The 22,741-nt window shown below is 48.2% G+C and overlaps 1 long non-coding RNA gene across 1 annotated transcript; it reads left to right on the top strand.

The window, feature by feature from the left end:
- Positions 1-9,220: 9,220 nt before the first annotated feature.
- On the top strand, positions 9,221-18,042 carry LOC142601129 (uncharacterized). Its single transcript, XR_012834735.1, has 3 exons — positions 9,221-12,634; positions 13,921-14,828; positions 15,182-18,042. It is a non-coding gene; the product is annotated as an uncharacterized LOC142601129 (long non-coding RNA).
- The last annotated feature ends 4,699 nt before the right edge of the window (positions 18,043-22,741 follow it).

Below are 22,741 nucleotides of genomic sequence, written 5' to 3'. Positions count from 1 at the left end.
GTTGAGCAAGGAAAACTGTATTCAGACAAATCACTGTATTCAGACAAATCACTGTACTCAGGCATCTGGGAAAGAGGTTTTGGGTATTACAGTTTATAACTGATAAAACAAATTTTGTTGGCCTGATTTTTTTTTTTTTCCCAGAGATGTTGAGCATGTGTGGCCCCTGTCTGACTAGTCTTGTAGCATGGACATTTGCCACTTGCAAGATCAGGGCATGAACGTGTTGGGATAGGAGCCTGGATGCTGCAGCGCCTAGATTCAGGAGCCCACCCTGGAAACCTTGCCATGGTATTTTGAAGCATAGAACTAGAAGTGGAAGGAAAGGCAGCTGGTTACAACCCTGTTCTTTGCTGTGTTTTCTCAGCCTTTGAAGGACTCTGTGAAACTCTGAGAACAAGGGAGTCTAGACCTCTGGGTGATCAGTATCCTCCACACTGGCATGAGACCATGAACAGTCATCTGTCTTTGGGAAACTGGATGAAGGAAATCTGCTGCCTTTGTCACTGCAAAATGACTTCTTGCAGTGAAAGGAGGATGAGTTTACAGGTTTTGATGGAGAACTAAGTTTGATTGGGAGGTTGGGTTGGAATGAAGTCTCTTTCAGTTTGACCAGAGTTAAATCACTTAATTTCTGGCCTTGCTGAATGCAGTGACAAAACTCTGACTTCAACAGGGTTGGGAATTCAGCTATATATTTTAAAAATTACTATATATTTGATGATTTCTCATAGGAAGTGACATCTGTTCTTGGACCAAAGGTCTGTACAGGCTTGTGTCTCTGACGTCAGGCAGCAGTGAGAGGCTGGGGATAAGGACGTAAAGAATAAGACAAGTGCAGAACAATCACTTTTTTTTTTTTTTCATAATGTGCTTGCTATCATCTTAGCAAACCCAGCATTTGAGTCATTCTGTTCTCTCAGTCCCTTCCTTGGTTATCTCTTTGCTCCTGGTGAAAACGATTTGACACACAGCAAGGCCAACGCAGCGTTTCAAGCCTCCTCGCCTCTGCTTGCCTTCCAGCATGGCAAGCAGTGTTATACAAGCTCAAGTGAAGATCCCTCCCTAGGCTTTGAATCAGATGCTTTCAGAACAAGCCCCGAGTTCCTGGGAATATTTAAAGCAGCACACAGGAGGGTTTTTTTTTAGCTCTGCATTGACATTCCAGTCTTATCAACCTCCAGAGCTTGTTGCTTGCGTAGGAAGGAGAGCTGTGAATGGTCTAGGCATGTGATGTTCCACTCACTTAACTCTATCTCTTATCAGCACACACGAGGCTGCTGTCTCTTGTGGAGAGCTTTTCCATTGCCATTAGGAGCTTGTTTCTGCTCCTAAAGCTGCTTTTCATTTTATATATATCCTGCCCATTCCCCTCCCCAAGGTACTCATCTATCTGTAACTGCAGCTACCTCATTTTCTTTGAAATAACTTTTGCCCTGCCTGTTCCTGCAAGCCCGGGGCAGGCTATTCCAGCTTGCTGCAGGGGCACTTGGGCAGTGTCCTCCCCCACCTCACACTTTTGGGAAGAGCCTTCTCTGAAGAAGTGACAGCAGCAGGTATGTGCTTCAGAAGATGCAGATGGGCAGGGGGACTGGTGGTGCAGGGAGCAGTTCCCCGCAGTCAAAAATCACCCCCATGTTCCCCCTTAGCACGATGGTGAGTGAAATTAAAGCAAGCACAATACACAGGTATACATATACAGGTAGATAGCTGTAGGGAATTATGTCTTTATAGGATGTGGGATCAAGCAATGACTCCAAGGGCCAGACTTTGCCCGATGTGTCGATTGCCACAACGGGCACCACTGAGACATGCTGCAGCGCTTGGAGAACCTGACCCCTGAAGGAGTCCTTTGGAGAGACTAATGAAGTTGACCAGACCATAAAAAAAAAAAAACAACAAACACCCAACAACTTTGGTATTTGCTTAAGAGATTAGATAAGCTGACAGAAATGCAGAAGATAATTGTTTACACATGCACAAAGACACATACACCAGGAAGAAAATTCTTTTCCAAAAATAACCACTTTTTATTTAGAGCTTCCCCCCCGACACTTTCTTCTGAGACAAAGCAGAACATTTACATAAGGGGCAAGGAGATCTGATGATGAATAACTGTTTCTTGTGCAGACCAAAGTCCTCATTAGACCTGCCAGCAGGGATAGATGTCTGGGCCTAGCGGAGCACCAGAATTAGCAAGTATCATTTAACTGTCTGAAGTCTTTAACTAACGCTGGACAATCTTTCAGAAGTTCAGTGGGGATTTTTTTTTTTTCCCAAAAGCATCTAAATGATAACAGATTTATTCCATCTAAAAAATTTCATGGGACAGAAGCAAAGGCTTAGCTTCTGAGCTACACTCCATTCATTCTGGCTCCTACTCCCTTGATCACCTCCGAGCCAACAAGATATGTACAATAGTGACACTGGGGGAGGCAGGGCCATGCTACTGTCTGAATTTTACAATGAGAGGAACTGAGGCACGCTGACTTTCACTGTTTGGCCATCTCCTAAAGGTCTTTCTGTAGACTTCTGTGGATCTATGCTTAAGGCACTGACCCAAGATCACTCAGAAAATTTTGGGCAGAGCAGAGAAGTGACGATGCTGCATTTCCAGGTCATCTCTATGTGCTGCTCTGAGATCAGGGTATAGACCTGTGGGGGACTCGCTTCCTTCTAGCACTGACTTCTGCTGAAATAAAGCAGCTGCTAGCCATGAAGCTGCTTTTCCTCTCCCAGTAGCCCACAACCTCTTGTGCTGCCCTCACCTGCCTGGCAGGACATCCTTCCTCCTCACCATCTGGGGTCACAACGCCACCGCTTCGCAAAAGGGACTTTGCAGCTGGCAGGTAGGGACTGCCCCAGATACTGAGCGCAGTCTGGTTTCACAGCTGCAGCAGTTGCCTGTGGCCACGTTAAGGCAATCTTATTTTCTGCTCCAGTGTTGCTACCACGTTTCTTTGTGGTAGAAGTGTTTGTGGTGTCCTGGATTGTGGTCTTGGAGGATGATGAAGGCAGAGGAGGAGGCTGGTTATAAAGGAGAAGCCTTCCTCTCCACAGTGCGCAGAAAACCTTTGGCAGTTGCCACCACTGGGAAGAGGATGATGGGAGAAAGGGCACGGCTGTTTAATAAGTTTTAAAAATGTGTTCTTTAGCTTTGTGTGCGTGTATTTTTAGTCTCGTAGAGTACAGAACTAAACTTTGAACAAAAATAGCTATCCACTTACATAACATCCTTGCTTACAAAACTCCCACAGCTTAAGCTCTCCGGAGGCTTCTGGAGCAGAGGGCTGTCAATCAAATCAAAGCCATGACTCAGGCGCGTACGCACATCTCGACAATGCAAAGTCAAGATTTGCAATGTTTACGCAGGATACTCTGCACAAGACATGTGATGGCAAATGCAAAGCAGCATCCTAGCTCCACCATCTCAAAGACAAGGCAGGGTGTTGACCAGAGTGGAGAGATGCAGATGGAGCAAGGCTTCCTCTTTCTTCCCGCTTGCCCATGACTGGGCAGGGGGAGGAAAGGATGAGGGAAGTATTTTCATTCTATAGGTTCCTGGTTTTTACTTTGTTTAGGCCATCTTGAACAGTAGGCAGAGTCCAGACACAGAGCCCTTGTTCTCCATTGCCTTGCTGTGGGAGTTATTGGTCATCTGATACAGCCCAGTTTTAGTGTCCCTGCATCCCTGCCGCTGCTGTGATTAACAGTCTGAGCCAAGAAGCTCTGGAGCTGGAGAGGTTTGGAGTCACAGCTCTCTCCTTGACCCTCTGCCCAGGACAGAGGCATACTCATGCTATGGGAAAAGTTACCCGGTCACAGCCGGGGCTTCATTTATTCCAGTGATAAATAGAGGAGTGTAGGGTCAAGGATGTTCATTCTTTCCATTTGCACTTTGAACGTGCATGGTTAGAGATTAGTAATGTGTCATCCTTTCTTCATCCTGTTTTCCCTTGGCAGCCAGGCTGTACATGGATGAGCCTGGGCAGGTAGGCGATACTGGTTGGTTTGCCAAAAGTAACATTAGGTTGTGATAGCACACGTTGACTCTAAAGGACTGATTCTGCTGAACATGCTTGTTTTCCTCAGACACCAGGGTAGAATAGGTTTCGGTTAAAAATAACCGACCTCCCCATGCTGAGCCTAAGCATTTCTTCCTAGGAAGCCATTTTTAACCACAGATGGTGACCAGATGCGGTGGTTATCAAGGAGATCAAAGCTGGAAGCCCACCATGGGGATAAGCTGAATTCTTTCCTTTTGCTATCAGACCTTCTCAAGTGGAGTACCTTCTTGGTCATCCTCTGGTGTGAAGGGAAACGTCTGTTTGGGGGGAAAATGTGGGAACCATTGGGTCAATGAGAGACGTGCAGTGATGTGTGTACGTGTGCATGCTTGGGAACAAACGTTTACTGCGACACTGATGGATTCTGAGAAAGCCAGGGCTGGCCGTCGTGTCTTGAAATAGCTCATGAAAACAGGCGGCCTTATGCTGCTTCCCTACTCCACGATGGAGATGTGCAGCCATGAAACATAATTTGTTATGCAATTTATTGAAATAGTAATACTCCAGGGGCTTTAGAGCCCTAGCAAGAAGAGACAAGGAAATCTAGGGACTAGCTTTCTTCAGTGAGATAAATAGTAAATTGTTTTCTGAATGCCTTGGAGTGATTTCACTGGGAGTCTTATTTGACCTCAGAATACAGTGGTGCGTTTATAGAAAGTTTATTTTTATCTTAGCTATGTGCAGGGCAGTGCTAAAACATCCATATTGTTAGCAACCGTGAAGAGAGTATCTTCCAGTTCCTTGTCTTTTCAACAGCATCAACTGGATGCTGTTGTAGATCAGGTCTCTCCTGTCTTTCTCAGAGGCACACACATACATTATGTGTAAGGATGCCTAGCTGGTCATATACATCAGGGAGAAAGCATAGCCTAGCAGACTGGGCACTAGACAGATCTGCTTTCTACGCTACTTTTCTTCAATACGTCAGACCAGGTATACTGCTTGCCCACAGACTCAATGCTCTGACACCAAAATGTGGGGAGCCCTTCCCTGTATCCCAGGTGTGCTGTGATGGCAGGATCCATCTGTTTGCTAGCCTAGTACATCTAGGTTTTGCTATGTTAAGCGTCTGGGGAAGGAAGTAATTTGCATATGCTCATATGGATTTTACAGAGAAATTCCCAGAAGATTTTTATATGCTTTAAGCAAGTCCAAGCCAGCACTGAGTAAGACTTTGGCAGCTGGCAGGTCTGGGTCCAAATACCTGAGTTGGAGGCAAGGACTTTCTTACTCTTCTGTTAGTGTTCACACCGTTGATACTCAGACCATGACAAAGATCAAACAAAAATCCCCCAGAATATTAATAGACCTGTCTTCAGAGCAGAGTCTGAGTATGGTACAATAAAAAGGCAAATGGAGGGGTGTAAAATGAAATCCTGAATTCTCATTCAGTGAGTGATCACGATCCAGAATAGGAACTGAATGTGGGAGGGGGAAGTAGTCTGCAGTCGTGTAGTTGATGACTATGCAGTACTACCTACACAGGGAGTTAAGGAGCACACTCCTGAGCATTTCACTTCACAGCTGAGGCAAAAGTTGTTGTCTTTCAGTGTGGGCTGCTATGAATACCATGGCACGCACATCCCCCAGAGATGTGTACAATACATCCTCTTTAGGATGGCTCCTGTATTTAGTGGATATGGAAATTTGTCTGCACGTACAAATATAGGTACGTGTACTTACAAAAGCTGGTCCTGCTGGTACATGTGCAAGAGGAAGGTGTGTGCGTGCTGGTAGTAGGTTTATATCTCCACAGAGCTCAATGCACGTGTCCCTGTACCCCCGAGGAGTCTGTGCTTGGACCTTCATGAAGACCCATGTTTTGTCTCAGTCCCACTTTCGTTGCTTAAATCTGTTCTGCCAGCTCCCTTAATACCTCATTGTTGGAGGGAACAAACCCCAAAGGCCTTTGGAAGCTCTTACTGAGCACTGACTCCTGTAGGTCTTGTCTAACACTATCTTTTTCTGCATAATTCGCTGTTTCCACAGCCTGGATAGAGTCCAGGATCCAAGAAGGTTTTGCTATTGATTTTTACAGGACCAAGACGTTGCTGTAGGTGTTTAACATCACTGCTGCAGCTGTGCAACTCTACATCTCTGCCTAGGCAGGCTCTAGGAATAAAGCGAACCCATTTACCCCAATCGCAGCTGAGAGGACTTTCTGTCCCTGCGCAATGGTCTTTCCTAGGATGTTCAAAGTATTAAAAGAGGGCAGATTTTCATGCAAAAGCAAGTCACAGACAGATCTGATCCCTAGCACTTCATTACAAACAGGAGAACGGAACTAGCATGGAAATGTAATTCCCTTGCCCTCGTTGAGTAATACCTCGAGTGCTTGCGCAAGGAGGTCTAGTCAAGGGTCAGGTACCATCAAAAGTGGCCAGCGTCATCTTTATTTAAAACTCCACGTAACCGAATGAGATTTTCTCAGAGGAGGAAAGGCAGATTTGTGCCGAGTCGTCTTGTTTGTACCCACAGTGCCATGCACATGTTCCTAACTTTTTATAGAAACACTCTTGATTCTTTGGGTGTGGGTTCATCTGTGGGGATTTATCCCACCAGTTGGTCTAATCAGCTCCCAAAATTGAGTGATCATGGGAAGCTGTGCAGTGAAAATAACTCGTGAGAACCAAAAAAGAAAAATGCTCAGGACATCCAGGCTATTAATAAAAGCGAGTGTTGCAGAGCCCCGTATAAGCTTGCTGCATCAAGGACACTGAGGTAGCTAGCCAAACCATTTTGGCTCTTCCAGCCAACAGAGTGCTTCCCGTTCATGTTGAAGTTGCGACATTTCGGCATCCGTTCTGTGCAAGAGGAGCTGGTGCAAACCTGCCCCGGGGGCACGGCTACAGCACAGCCTCCCTCCTGCTGAAACACCGTGGGGCACCCTGCAGCACCTCTCCCATGGAGGCGGTGGGCTCACCGGTGATTTCGGCAGGGCTACACCCGCAGCTGGCTTTGGAGAACCTCAGCCGACAACGCGGCCGGGTTTCTTCTGCACTTACCCATGAACATGCACGCTTCTTTAATCCAGCGCCAAGCTTCCTACTTCTTCATAAAGTACTTGCAGCATCGATTTCCAGTCTTTGCGCTATGGGAGCAATAACTAACCAAGCTGTAATGTTTTCCATTGCATATGTAACTTTGTATGCCTGATGTGTCATTGCCAGAGCTTTTATTTTCTACTGTGCGGCCCAAGAAATGCAGGCACGAGGTACATCTTTAGGAAGGAATCCATTCAAAGTGATGTTTTCACCACCACAATTTTAAAGATCAACACACAAACAAATCGCTGCCCTTTCGACAGAGAGATGTCATAAATATAGAAAAAGCCTGTTTTACTGTGATCCACGTCTTCCAGTCAGATCACAACCCCCACCCTCCGCTCTCCTCAGTATTGTGCTGATGCCAAATCAGCAAATGTTCAGAGAAACAGGATAGGCCACAGCTGTACAGCAGCGATGGCATTTTGTGCGTTGGGTTGTTGGTTTGGTTTGTTGGTTTGTTTTTTTTTTTGGTGTGAAAGACTGGAGTAGTGCAACACTGAAATTGCATTGGCTAAGATAATAAATGGATCAGACAAATATAGCCGGGCATATGCTGTGTGTGGGTATGGGTTTTTAATTTCCCTTCTTCAAACCAAGATCTATAATAAGATGTTTCCTGGCTTGTGTGTGAGTGTTTTTAATAGCTTCATTTTTTTTTCCTTGCTGGATGCTTCTGGACGTGGCTGTACTAGCCAAGCCCCGCACAGTAGCTACAGTGAATATTGTTTTACAGCTCTGAGCTGAGAGTACAGTAGGTGCCATAAACTATCCTGCAAGTCCGCTCTGTCAACAGCTGAGCACATTAGCAGCCTTTCTTCGCAAACTGAAGCAGCATCAGAGATGGCAGAGGAAAGAGGTTTTGTTTGCAGGAGAAAAGCACACTTCTCCGCAGCTGGACGGTGGCTGTTGGAGCAAGGGAGCGTGTGCTTTTACTTTATCTGCCTCTGCAGTCATAGCAGGTAGCAGGATTGCTCCTTGATCTTCTCCCTCGCTGATCCCAAATCCAGTCCAGTCTGGCCCCCAGCTCTTGCCCGGGTGCCAGCAGATCCCACGGCCCTGCAGCAAACGGGAGCTGCTCCAAGATTAAGGGGCAGGAGGAGCCGGTAAGCAGAAAGCTTCACGCGGTGCCACGCACACACGCACCAGGAGCAGTTAGAGACATGGGCCTGCCTGAAACCACTCTTCACATAAGCCTTGCTGAGCCTCTACTGCGTCCGTCGTCTCTTAAGCTGAGTTAATTCAGATTTATATTCACCACCCCTGTCCCACGTTACAGAGGCAGGACACCCGGAGAGTCACGCCGTGCAGCAGCACAGAGCCCTGGGTGCTGCCTGCCAGGTTTCTCCGTCGTAGCAAGAGCTGGTACGTCACCTACGGATAAAGTGGGGCTCAGGGCTGGAGCGAGTCATGTATGGTGACCACTCCTTGCACTGGACTTTAAAGTGCCTGCCAGTGGAGGCAGCTTATTAAAAGCCCTACAAAATGTGTGTACTTGCTTAAAATCCTATCTTCAGACGTCATTTGAATGATGAATCTCAGCTTTCACTTAAACAAAATGATCACATATCCAGCCTTAGCAGCTTTGACCTAGGCAGCTCAGAAACCTGAAGGTGTATCCAAGCTAGGCTCTTATTTAAACCCACAAGATTTATTTTTAAAGCCAGCATCACGTCTGGGAGAGGCCTGAATTGTAGCTGTCTTCAGAATGGAGCCAGTTCCTGTGTCTCAGGTAGGACATTTCTAACCCTCCTGCATAATACTTGAACTTTAATTTGACATGAGTCAGCATCGTGATGATGTTATGAAAAAGGCAAACATTATACTAGGAATGTGGTCTACAAGAAAAGATCAAACTAGCCAGACCTACTGAGACTGAAAAAAGAGAAAGCTGAGGGAAGGACATGTCTCCGGGGCACAACATGCCATCCCAGAGAGGGAGACAAGTTTCTGCTGTCATACTAAAACACCTGCATCCCACCTCCATGGGATCAAGTACGGGGACATCCCTGACTGAAGAATGATGGTAGAGCAGCGGTGGAGCGTCAGCCCCTGCTCTGACAAAGATTTCAGTGGGTAAATATTACTTCTGTATCTCTGCTCCATCCCAGGAGTGTGAACATCACCATCATTCTGCCTTATGCATGTTAACAAATGAAGTAATCAGATGTTATAATTTCAGGGCCACATCAGTCCCTCAGATATGTAAGTCGATAGCTCCGAGTGGATGCAGAGTTGGGAGTCAGAAGTGGCTGTAGGAAAAACTATGCATGAGCGTGGGCTCTCCCACGGGTGGAGAAGGACACAACCCTGATCAGCTGTGGCAAATAATGCACATTCCCACTGACCTCTGAAGCAGTTAACAGGCAGCAAGGAAGGAAAATAGGACCGAAACCAAGCATTTCTGTTGGGATACAATTCACTGCTGTGTCTTAAATCCCAGCTCCCATTATGCTTTTGCCACTTCATTCCCAGTGTGATCCCAGCTCCGATGAGCTGAGCCCTAACGGGTCCTCCTCGCGGGGTGCGCATGTAGGGCAATATCTCTGGAATCAGCTTTACAAAGGGGGTCTGTCTCCCCCTTCCCTCCGTATCCAGCCTGGCCGTGCTCAGCTGCTGGGACAAGGAGAGCCGGGAGCAACTGCAAGGGCAGCTGTCCTGCCGAGGAGCACACCCCTTCTGCTCGGCTTTGGCCGGGGCTACCCCACCACCGGTCCCGTGGCAATGCCACCATCCCCGAGGCTCTGGGCTCAGCTGCCCGTTCGTTAAGACCGGCTGCAAACACGGCAGTACGTACCCATGGCTGGGGAAGGCGGTGCTGGTAGAAAGGTGGCTGGGTGGTGGATGCTGAACTGGTTTTGCCCTTAGAGAAAGGACTTTCTGTAAAAACTCCCGGGGCTGGCTAAATATACAGTGTTTTACTAAAAGCTCTCACCTGCTCGGCCTGCACTCTGACTCAAAGCTGTAACAGGCAAAATTCATGTTATTGTGCAATATACTGAGAATTTGTCTCCGTTCCTCAGACCTGTTGGCTATCAGAGCTGTGTGGGCTAGCATTTCACCTTTGGGCTGAAACATCCCACGGCCAGCCTTACAGCTGCTGCTGTCAGGAGCATATTCTCACTGCACTCAGCTGATTTATCACAACCTCAGTGTTGCATCTCTCATCATTTATTATCCTATATATAACAGGTGGAAGGGCCAGGGTGTCTCTGTGGCAGGAGCAAGTCCTGGGCTGCAGGTGCATCCTCCTCCTGGTACAAAAGCCTGGAGGCACGTGGCCGCAGCAGAACCTCCGCTATGTTTGTTCCAGCATAATCTGCCTGCAGGGAGAGCTCACCTCGTCGCCTCAGCAGGCACCCTAGAAACAGATTTTTGTTCACAAACCTACTCATGGTGTTTGTGTTCCCTCTCTCCAGCAGCTCTCGCTTCTCGGGTGTTACCAACACATCCACGATCCCTTTGCAACAACAACAACACGCCCAGGGGGTCGTGCGTGTCTCCCAGGTCAGGCAGTGACTCACGGACTTCTCGCTGTTCACAATGTCTGCATTGGGCTCCTGTCTCTTCCTACGGATGTGGTGCAAACTGGGAGTTAAGATTGCATGACACTTGCTAAATAATGCAGAGATATCTCCATTTTGGGAGAGTGCTTAGGAAATTCTTTCTGTTCAAATAAACCCGCAGCTGGCTGCTTTCCTCCTGTGCTGATCTGTGCCAAGCAATCGCTTTCCATTTTTCTTGGTTCCAGCTTTTCAGATGTACGTGGACACCTCACACTGGCCGGAGATCGAGCCAATGCAATGAGACCGTTGCATTTGCAAAAGCCTGCACATAAAAAGTCTTATATTTTAAAAAAAAAAAAAATTTAGCTTTGTGATTACTTCTGTTGCTGCTGTGGCATGATCCCTCCTCGGTATATCAATCATCACCTTCCCCCAGAGGACATTTCGGTTTTCCAGGAGGTTGCAAAGCTTTGATCGCATGCCATGGAATTGGGATGTAGCACGTAACCATCCATAAACCCTTCTGATGCTGACGCCAAGTAAGATCAAAAACTTGGGGTGATGATGGTACAGCAAGGCACAAGGCAGGGTACGCCACACGGTGCCTCACGTGCCCGAAGGGAGGTGTGAGATGTCTTCCCTGTCCTCGGAGCGAGCGGGGCTGATAGCAATGTCCTTTCTCTCAGGCCCTGATGGGAGAAGGGGTTAATTCGCTGCTGACACAAAGTGCTAAAGTGTTTCATCTGGCAGCCAGTGCCAGGTGGTAATACCCTTTCTACAGAGAGATATTATGTAAAATGGAGTGGTGACCCAAGGAGGTGTAATTAGCTCTGCTGTCACATAGGAAAGAACATGTTTGTACAGATTATTTCCAATTTCTAGCAACACCTGCTCACTTGCTTTAACCAGATTTCTCAAACAGGGACTAATTAGCACTTCCTTGGAAGCCCAGCTCTCTCCAGGCAATGGCTTTACCTCTCAATCGGTATTCCTTCTGCAGGAAGACACATTAATTACTCTATCAGGAAAAGCTGATGGAAGCAGGAAACCATTTTCATGCCTAAAACTAATTAAAGGAGAGGGGGAAGCTTGCTGGAGCTGGCCTTGCTGGCTTATGCAAGGGTTGAGGGTTGTGTGATGAGGTTCCTTCTCTGAGTCCTTGAATGAAAGCGGTATTTTGTATCTGTGTGATTTCTGTGGGCCGTGTGGTGCTGCTCCCCTGGGGTTTGTGCCCAGCAGCTTAGGGTAGAACTTGTGCCGCCCCGGCAGTGGCACAGAGCTATCCTTGACCACCATGGTGGCTTGGGACCAAAGGGAGCCCCTGTAGCTTCTGTGCTGGAGTCGTCTTCTGAGTGAGCCTCTGCTGGGGGGCTGGACAGGGCTCCCTTTTTGGTTTTTCTTTCTTAGCAAGTGTAAATATGCGCAAGGCTCTGACAATAGTTAGGTATTAATTACAATTCGGGAGTTAATGGTATTTATTGATGCTACTGTCTGTAGAGCCTCAGTCTAGCCAAGCCCTTTCCTAAAGCAGAGGATTGTGATGAAGTTACTGAAGCCTCCCAGTACCTTGGGAGGCAGGTGAGTGCTGCTGCAATGCTGCAGGTGTGTGTGCCAAGACACAGGGCTTGTGTGACTGGCCAGGGCAATCCTCCCAGCCCTTCATCCCTGCTACTAACCACCAGTTCTGCTGAAGCTTTATAGCAAAGAAACCCCTTTTGAAAACCTTCTTCTTTCCTCTCCTCCATGGAGGGATGAGGTGTAGCCATCTAACTTGGCTATCCCCAGCCCTTGCATCCTTGTGAGAGGTGGGATGACCCTTCTTGTCCCATAACACATTCCTGGAGGTGTTTCTGTTTCTTCTCAACGCGCTTATCCATGAAATCAATCCTCTTTTGGCAGCTGCAGTTTAGTGGCTTCTACAGTGCTGCAGTCTTCAGGAAAAGATGCATTTTTGGGAAGTGTTTTGTACCGAAACAACATCCTTACAGTCTGCTATACACTGTCCACAGAGCACAAGGTGAGAAAGCATGGCCAGTCCCACCTTCTTCATGTTTGAGGCCATGCAACCACACCTCATCCCTCATGCACCAAGTCTGTTAGCTTGTTTTTTGGATAAAGCTTATCTTCCAGGCAGCTATCCAAGCTGGCTTTGACCATCTTCAAAAGATGGAGACTCTGCTGTTTCCTTCGGCATTTGTCTCCGACTCGCAAGCTTGCGCTGTTGATGTATTTCTGACTTGGTTTGTCCAGCTCCAGTCTGCAGCTTTTTGGTTTTGTTCTCCTTTTTTTCTGATGGAGACTTTTAGTGCCTGAAGTTATGTGCTCGACACTGTAATTGAATCCACCATCTCAATAAGACAGACGGTTCTCCGGATGCCTTCCTGTAGGTGTCTTCTCCACCTCTAAAGCTACATTTGTGGCCTGGTTCTGCCCTCTTCTCAATTTTACCATGTCTTTTTGCAACCATGGGCACCAGGACACGGATACTGTGTTTTACCTCCAGGTTAAAAACTCTTCTGAATGTATATGTAGGGCTCTTGTTAACACTTTGTGCTACGGCATTGCTTGCTGTTCATCTGCAATTTCCCATGTGTCGCTTTCTTTGCTTTCCTCACCTACCTGTATCACACTGAACTCTTGCACTAAAAGGAGCAGAAATTTCAAAACTCATTTAAGGAAACCATTTTTTTTCCCTACCCAATCTATGTGGAACTCGCTGCCATAAAATAAAAGTGAGGCCAAGCAGGGCAAAATATCCACAAATAACAAAGACATCTACAGGAATAACCACATTTTATTAATTTTTTTAAAGAGCTTTCAGAGAGCTGTAAGTCCTTAAACCCTCTGGCAGTCTGAACTTGTGGGGCTTAGGAGAAGTTCTGCCTCAGAAAGGTTGTTTCGGGGTGGTGGTGGTGGGGTTGTGCAGTGAAACATCTGGCAGTGGTGATTGCCAGGCCCAGGTAAAGAAGAAAAAGGACCACCAGCCTGAGCCAGCATGGCAGCTCCTACATATCGGTGCTTCCCTCGGAGAGAGATATGTGACCTTCTGGAGAACAGAAATCCCTATTCCCCAACTGACCTAGTTTATTTTCACACATCATTTAACATGCCTTATAATATTTTACAGACTCATTTCTGTAACTCAACACTGAGCTATTATTTAATGAAATGATCCCAAATAGGGACCTGAGGAGAGCTAATTGTACATAAAAGCTTTGGGGGCGGGGTGGTGGGAAGCATCCACAAATACTTTAAATACTGAATTTTACTTCTCTATTTATTTATTTTTTTATTTATTTTTAGCCTTGATCCTGGTTGCAATTCTGCAGATACACATCAGCAGTAATATTGATGAAATCCCTGGTGCCAGTGCAAACCAGTATCAGAATCAAGCCCATAGAAGTAGTGTTTTAAATTTTCTATGACCTTTTTGCCAGCTGGGACCTTATTTTAATGTCCTTGGTAGATGTATAAAACTTCTAAGGGTGGAAAAATTCAAGGAAGTCCCTATATCAGCTGGTCTGCGAGTTTGGATACATTTCCAGGCAATTTTGTTTGAGGTCCCCCCTGTGGATCTCTGTCCACCTCCATGGCAGCAGGAGCCTGGGCCATAGGTTGGGCAGTGCTGGAGCGAACCCCCTTGCAAAAAAGGAACATCTTTTTATTTATTATTTTTCTTGGGTTTTCTCATTGCAAAATTTGCAAAATAACTATGATCCATCAGTTTTTGATGGTCACTTCAATGCTTTGCAAAAATGTGATGAAGCGTTATTTTCTCTGCGTTAAATACTATCCGGTATCTCAGCAGACCTGCAAGCATTATGCAGACTCCAGGTGGAAGTCTGGCAGGACTCACAAAAGATCATACGGAGTTGCCCATCATGACTTTGCACTGGGAAGCGGGGGAATGAAATGGAGCAAATCTTACCCTCCAGGACCTGGAGGACAAAGAAAATTAAGGAGCACCTGACTGCTGTTGATGGTATGAAGTGCAAGAGGACAGAGGAGCTCTGCTTTTTGTCCCATGGAGTCTTTTTAGGATGCCAATCACCATGAAATGAGGACAACTTCTAGTACAGGCTGATGAGTAGTTATTTTTCCTGCTGCTGCTGAAGCCACTGGAAAAATCTGATTGATCCAGGATGTCACGTCAGAGCCTAATTCCCCTTTCTGCAAACACCCATATGCTCATGTTTAGTGCTTAATAAAAGGTAAGCTCCAGTCAATTGGAAAATATGCTTAAGAGCTTTATTCACTTTCTTAAGTGCTTTGCTGGGTCTGGCCCCATGCAATGTGTCAAGCACCCATTAGTCTCATCTTTTATCACTGTAATATAGATAGCTCCTTGGAAATAACCCTTTCAACACAAAGGTGCGTTTTTTTTGGAGGGGAAGCCACCCCGTGCGTATGCACTCACTAATAATGACATGCGTTTGGGTGATGTTCTGGCTTTCTTCTCTGAGGAAATAAAGGGAGGGAAACATGGTGGTCTTGGAGCAGATACAAAGCTTTCAGATGCCTGGCTCAGATGAAGTTGTGGAAAGCATTTCTCTTCATGTTGCAGGGCCTGGCAGCCCGGCGAGATAATAAAAGGTAAAGCAAACTGTACAACAATGGAAAATGCTGAGCTCCCTGAGTAATTAAAGGTTGTATAAGACGGTCGCATGGCTTGCAAGGATTATTAATACAGTCACGTTTGCATTATATAAAGGGTAATTAAAATGCAGCCTGCTTACCATTGATTACACCCTTTGCCTGGCATTCATAGCAGCGGGTGCACAGTCAGGCTGCAAAGGCGACTCGGGAGGCAGCGACTGCCAGCAAAAGGAGAGGCTGGGAGGGGGGGACACACAGGATGCCCGACACTGCAGGACCACCGTGGTGCCATGGCTTTGGACATACCCCGGACAAATCACCCTGAAGGCTGTGTCCTCTCCCTGTCAGCATAAGCAGGAAGGGTGCCTTCTCCTCCCGCCATGCCACAGCCGCCAAAGCTTGCCTACGAGAGCCTTTTGGGGTTTGGTGAACGTGGGGAGCAGTGGGGTTATAAGCAGCTCTCAATAGAAAGCTAAGCTGGCCGTGGGTTACAGATTGGTGCACCTGAAGAAACTTTGTGGGGGTAACCTAAGGAAGTCAGGAGGTGAGGGATGTCTAACGCGGAGGGAGGTCACTGGCTACAGGCCGGGAGCCACCCTTAGCCCTAAGCAGACTGCGCTGGTTTTGCGAGCCCCACTCCACGCAGACAGGCATCCCAACCCCGTGGGCACCACACGATGCTCTCAGGAGCATGGGGTGGCAGTGGTCGGTGAAGAGCAGCTTCCTGAGGCAGTGCAGAGCAGACCTGGGCTGTGGATGTCAGCCGGCCCCGTTGCTGTGGCACTAACAATGAGGCACGAAAGATGGGAGTGGGCCTGGCTGTGGCTTTCTGGCAGCCCCACCTCAAAGATGAAGGGCGGATTCACTCGTACGATGCTGCACACGAAAGTGCAAACCAAGAGGGGTCTGAAGTGATGTGTCACTTGTATGGAGGTCCCAGTGAACGTTTTCCACTAGTTCCCACAGCAGGGAGAGGCGGGGTGCCCAGGCCAAGGAGAAAGGAGTGTAAACTCCCTGACGTCAGCTCCTGTGAGCCCTTGAAGCCCTGGTTTGCATTTTCTATTGCATAAGGTACCTTCTGGTGCTGAAGAGGGGTTCAAGCAGAACTGGGGGGGCTTGGTCTCTGCAGGATGCTCTGCTTTTTGGAGCTCTGTGATGTCTGCTCCTGGCAGGGCTTGCGAAGGAAGCACCTCAAACCCACGTACAAGGCTGTTGGGATGCTGCGAGCACACCGTGTCTCTGTTCCCAATTATTTCTCTGTGTTCCTGATTATTTCCCTGGGACTCCTGTCCTTGGTGCGAGGGTGCTTCTCGGGCAGCGGCAAAGGCAAAGGGAGCTGAAGATAAGGGTACACGTGAGGATGAGCTGGACCTACTGTTTTCTCCATGGAAACACGATTGGCAGTCAGCTGTTAGGCCCAGTAAATCCAATTACAGCTGTAGACAGAAATGTGTTTAAAAAAAAAAAAAAAAAGCCAAGCTGGTGTAAATGAAAATATAACTGTGCTTCAGAATTTTTTTGTGCTATTTCTTTGCTTTTCCGAGTCCCAACTACATACCGTACCCCTTGTGGGGTGTGCGCGTTAAGTGACATTTCCCATGGTGCTGCTGCCCTGTGAAGCCATGGTACGCCCCCCTGCCCTGCGGTGGCAAACGCTGGCTTCTCCTAGCACCGATCTTTCCTAGGGCAGCTGAATCACGGGGCTGGACAGGCAGCCAATGCCGAACATCTAAAGACTGAAGTATTTCTAGAAAAGTCACTTTCCATGCAATTGGCCTCAATAATCAAAACCTGAGCTCCTGGAGATCACAACGGGGAGCCTGTAGCCTTCCTTCCAGCCACTCCTGCCCCGACAGCCCTCCAGTGGCTCATGAGAAACTGCTTTTAAATACACAGTAGCATTCCTTGCAATTCAGGGGACCCTTTTTAAGGACGCTTGAACTATGCAGAGAAATGCTGTGAGGTGGGGAAGCCACAACCTGAGTTTTAAAACCCTGGTTACAGATGGATGTCTTGCCTGAATAGCCATGATGAGCTTTCTCCTTGTGTTTTTATAATTCCCCATCCCCACAGGCGATGTGGGGAAATAACTTCTTGCAGCTAAAAAGCTGCAACTGGAATCTGAACACAGCACTTTTAAAAAAACAAAACAAAACAAACCCAATAAAAAACCCAGGTAAATTAAGAGCAAATGTTCCCCCAACGTCACCCCTACCCTTGACGTAGCATTTTAGCCCTCCCAGCCTCCTCCACGCAGCCCTGGGTAGCATTGCCAGAACCTCCTGCTCCCCAGACCACCACGCCAGGCAGGGGAAAAGCCCTTCATGCCGCCTTTTCTCATTTGCAGGTCATGGGGAAGAATCTGCCAGCAAAACCACAGACTTCAAAACCATTTTTTTTTTTCTGTCTGTGGAAGGAATTAATTGCTTTAACTGCACGTTGTGGCGGGTACAATTTAGTATCTTTTTAATTGGCATCTCATCTGCACTTTCTGCATTCCCTCATGACTGGTTTGAGGTCTATTTTTCTCGTTTAGTCCCTGGGTGGCAAACCTGTGAAGAAGTCAGGAGACGTGGATGGCTTTTCCAATGCTGCTACTGACTTTGCTTGACTGGCTTTCAGATGCTTATCCAAAATATGATTTGGGTCCCTCATCTCTAAAATGGAGGTTGTTGCTTAATCCCCTTTAAAAACTGCTCCGAGAGCTTGAGGTAGAAACCAGCTGGAGGGCTCTAAGTTGAGTGAGTTTCTATTTTTCAAATCCATGACAGTTTTCTCTGAATTCTGTGCTTTGAAATATAGAGAAGTATGGAAATATTTGACTTTTTTGGGGGGGAGGGTGGTTTTTAAAAGCTCTATAATTTTGGTGTGGTGGAAAACTTAAAAATAAATTCTTCCCACAACATTCTAGCCTTGCACTGGACCAAATCTTGAAGGAAGCAATATAATTGTCGGGCTTCGGCATTTCTCTGTTGTGGAAACCAAGTATCAGGCTTAGATGTAGGGTCTCATCCCAGCTACACTGTGCTTCCTCATCTCGGTTATTCCCGACTGAAAGCAATAAAATGCTTCTCCCCAGAAAGGGTACGTTTCAGGCTCTTTGGGGAGGAAATACCACCCCACGGTGAGAGCAGCTCCCTCTGCAGAGGAGCGTGCTGGTGCAGGCAGCCAGGCGTGCTGCTGCGTGTTGAAGCATGGAGAGGAGTCACTCAGTTTTCCAGGTGGACTCCCACCTTTGATCCCCAAAATCAAGCCTGACAAACCACTCTGGAGAAGTCATCCTGCCCATCTTGACACTTGCAGGCAGGTCTGGGCACTGATTCCACGGATTGAGAGAGAGGTGCATCACCCCCCCAAATTGCCGATGCCCTTTGCAGACCCTGGGCAGATAGGGCTCCATCCCGCTTCTCCAGCAGCTGGAGCAACCCACAGCCCGGAGCAGCAGCGCTTTCATTCCTGGGACTGTCTCTGTCCCCATCCCCATCCCCATCGTGCCCTGGTGGTGGGTCCAGGCTGGAAGGGGACGCCCTGGCACGTGGCCACAGGAGGTTCTCTGGTTACACAAGGCGGCCCCACGCAGGTAGTTTTGCTTGATGGTATTAAACAGAGAGTGATAGTGTTACCTGGGGGATCAAGTGGTGAGCTTCGTACGGCGTGACCTGCAGGAGCCTCTCGAGGGGCCTGGGATGTCACAGGGACCCGGCGGGCAGGGGACAGATTTACTGGGGAAGGAGGCTAGTGCCCTGCAAGGGGAATGGGTGGACTGCTTGCAATAAAACCCACCTATTCCCAGGTGTGCCTCAGTTTCAGCCCAGGACTTAATTTAATTTTGCAATATTTTAACTATTATTTTGGGTCCACCTCTGAACATGCTGAAGCCGTTCATCCTCCTCCATCTCCTCTTATCCAGACCCGTCATTAACCCAAGGCCACCTCCAAACACGCAAAAGCCATTCATCCCCCTCCATCTCCTCTTGCCCAGACCCATCATCAGCCCAGGGCCGCCTCCAAACACGCCGAAGCCGTTCATCTCCCTCCATCTCCTCTAGCCACTGCTTTCCACTGCTGCCGCTGCTGGAAACGAACTCCACAGTTAAAAACAACCGGTTCAATGCAGGCTGTGTGTCTGTGTCTGGGGAGCGGGGGGAGGAATATCAAATAACAAATCAGTGAGGGATCTGCTTGCTGACACGTGGGCGGAGGGGAGAAGGACAATGTGCCCAGCAGTTGCTGGCTTGGCTCTGGTGACAGGGGTGGCTTGTCCTGCGCCCCTCCCCAAAAGGCTGGCCCCCCCCCAGGGTGGGAGCTGCAGCTGCCTGCCACCCCCTCGCCCGCCGGGGCAGCGGGGCGTTGAGTGGTGCATGGTGCATCCAGCTAGAGACAGAAGATGCTATAAGGGGGAAGTTATAGTGTATATATAAATACGTACATATATACATATATGTAAAAGTATATATAAAAGTTGCTGTTCATCTCCATTGTCAATCCAGCAAATGGCAATTTCAGCCACATTAAACTGTTAAATAAGCTGCTCGCTTAACTTCTGGGAAGGCAGCACAAATTTCGGGTGGGTTTCTGTTGGAAGGGAGGGCTGATGAACTTTGGGTGAACCGGGGCTGGGAGCAGACAGTTGCTCCTATTGAATCAGCATCGTGTAAGGCTGGCCTCATTAATGAATGTCAGAGAGCCCGCCTGAATCAGGAGGTTTCAGGCCTCTGCTTTTTCTCTTTTAATTGCATTTTCCAGAGTTCACAGGCCAGAGTAAGCGGGGAAATTTGTGATGGGTCAGAAATGGCTGTGGTTTGGAAAGAATTTCAGGCATCCTTCATGTGACCTCTTCCTCCTCCTCGCACACAATTGTTGCTTTTAAAAGAAGCAGCGATAATGGGGGGCTGGGGGAACTGCCTCGCAGAAATCTTGCCTTCAGCCCTGCCATTTGCAAATCCCTTCTTTGATCCGCGGGCAGGGAGCAGTCGGTGCCTGGGGGAGGCATCCAGAGGCAGGGGGCCGGCAGCCAGGCACCCCTTGCCCCCCGCTTTCCCGCTGGAGGAGCCAGAGCCTACAGCAGCGACGGAGCATTTTACAGTAGCAGCTCCAGAATTAGTCAGCCGCAGCTCCTGTGCCATCTGCAGGGTTTGGAATTAATCTGGAGCCGAGTCAAGGCTTGCAAGGCCCCGGGAGTGGATGGGACTTGCTCCCTTAATAGCCTGTTTGAAGACAAGGGGGGAAAAACCCTTGTGCTCCCTTGCTGACTCAGCTGGTCTGGGCAGCTGGCCTAGTTAATCTTAAATAAGCCAATTAAGGCTGCATGTTAGGAATGCATCTCAGCTGAAGGTTTGCTTGAATAAAGGCTGCAAGATTTAGCTAATAGTGCCCCAAAGTTTAGTACAGTGTACTTTACCTGCGGGGTCAGTTGTGCCCCTTCTGCTCTTCCCATGCTATGGGCAGGACGTGATTTAATTGGCTCAAACCCACTGGGGAGTGAGTGGGAGCCCCAAGTTGCCCGAGAGCCAGCGGGTCTGGAGCATGGCAGTGAGGGGAGCAGTTCAGCTCTGTCAGCCGCTTGGTAAGTTGTGACATAGCTCCTGTGCCTCAGTTTCCCTACCTGTAAAACCAGTGATGCTCCTGAGAGGTGTGGGACATCCCAGGGTGTCCTGTGATGAATGTGTGGTAGTTGTAGCACCAGGTTAAATCAAGTGCATGATTTTGGGGGGGATGTGTGATGTGTTACCACCATGCATGGGGGTCCAAAGAGCTGGGCTTTTGAGCATCCCTCTGACAGCCTCATGGTGATGGCTCTGTGAAGCATTTTTAGGTTTCCCGATGAAAAGGTGAAGCAAGGCATCCTCAGCTCTGGCTGACTGCCCTGTGCTTCCTGACACGAACATGGTAAGAAGTTTGACCCAGCATGAACAGGCAACTATTATCCTGCAAAACTCCAAAACAAATTGCTTTCCTCAGGCCTGAGACCTGATGCCAGGGCTGGCCGCAGCTCACCTCTACCTGCGGTTCCCAGGCTGCAAAAACCTGCTCTAATTAGACTTGAGAGGCAAGATGATATGTAGGGGCCCAGAGCCTTACTTAGATGTTGTGCTGCAAAATAGGAGGGTGTTTGCAAGAGAGGGAGGGATGGGGATTTTTTTCCCTTTTTTTATTATTATTTTAATTGTAAGAAGAAAAGCTTCCTTCAAAGAATACCTCCTTGTGAATTTATAGTCCTCCAACCCTGTATTTTATGATCTCAACAAGAAGCTCATAAAAACAAATGTTTGGAGAGGGGGAGGGAAAAAAAAAAGTATAAAAGAGGCACCAGCAAGTCTTAGCTGAAAACATGGAGTGAGGTTTCCTAAGGCGAGCATTGCCGTAGAAGGAGCTGGGCTGGCTCGGGAGGGCAGGATGCTTTTATGGGATACCTTGTACTCGGGCTCTTCTCCGTGTTGGTGGGTCAGCAGGCTTGGCAGTGATGCTCTCAGCACAGGGGCATCCTGCCAAGGGGAGGGGTGGGGAGAGATGATGGGCTTTGCTTCACCTGCTGGCAAAATCCTCCTCGCAGGAGGGGTCTCGGGAGGTCTGCGAGGGGATTGTCTGGCTAGGAGAGGGAGGGACTCGCTCGGAGGACGCGTGGGTCTGGGGGCTGTGAGTGTGAATGTTGTAGCGAGGAGGGGAAGGGTGTGTGAGAAGCTCAGAGCTTGGCATTTCTGCAGGGATTCAGGAAACTGGATTTGGTTTCTGAACCCCTTCCAGCTCCAGAAGGTCAAAGGGAGCGTGGTGCCCGGCAGAAGGCCCTCTCCTCGATGGGGACAGGCTCTCTGCTGCCTGTGCGTGGCAGAAATGTTGCTCCTTAAAGACACTGAGGGCTAGAAATGGCAGGGCAATGCATACTAAAAGACATAGAAATGCTTAAAATCTAGTATCTGCTCCTCCTCTTGCAGCCTTAATTTCCATTTGAGGGAGGGGGAGGTTTTTTTTTTTTTTAAATTAATATAATTTATTTTTTCTTTCTCCTCTTGCCCTCATCCTCCCCAAAGACTACGCTGTATTTAAGGAGAGGTTTTTACATGTTCTGGCTCAGCAGTCTCTGAGCACCTTCTTCTGTGCTGCTGGAAAGGAACAGGCTTTGCTCTGGAAAACACACCTTGGTGGGTCTGGCCTCCTAGGCACGCCCTGGCCGCGCGGCTCGGCTGCCTACACTCCAGGGAGCCTGAGCACCAAACCTGCGGTTTTCCACCATCTAGATAAAATCAGGGCTCCTTTCAGGCACGTTAAAGCCAGCGAGGAACATAAGTCTGATCCTCTTCCCTTTAGCCCAGCGTGGCTGATTTTCCTGTGTTTAGTCTGCTGCGTTTCTGTGCTGGATTAGAGAGTCCCGTGGTGTCCCCAGGAAAGCAGATAAGCTGTAACCAAACCGTCTCCCCGTGTTCACCTGCGCCCTTTGGGGTTCTTCCTCCCTTTACAGCTTCTGGGCTATTCCCACCTTTTCAGCGTCCCTTTCAAATCACAAACCTCAGCACCCAGCACAATCAGTGCA

This window comes from Balearica regulorum, chromosome 3 (genome assembly GCF_011004875.1).
Source record: "Balearica regulorum gibbericeps isolate bBalReg1 chromosome 3, bBalReg1.pri, whole genome shotgun sequence".
In the NCBI taxonomy this organism is placed as follows: Eukaryota; Metazoa; Chordata; class Aves; order Gruiformes; family Gruidae; genus Balearica; species Balearica regulorum.
This window is presented reverse-complemented; position numbering and strand designations above follow the sequence as displayed.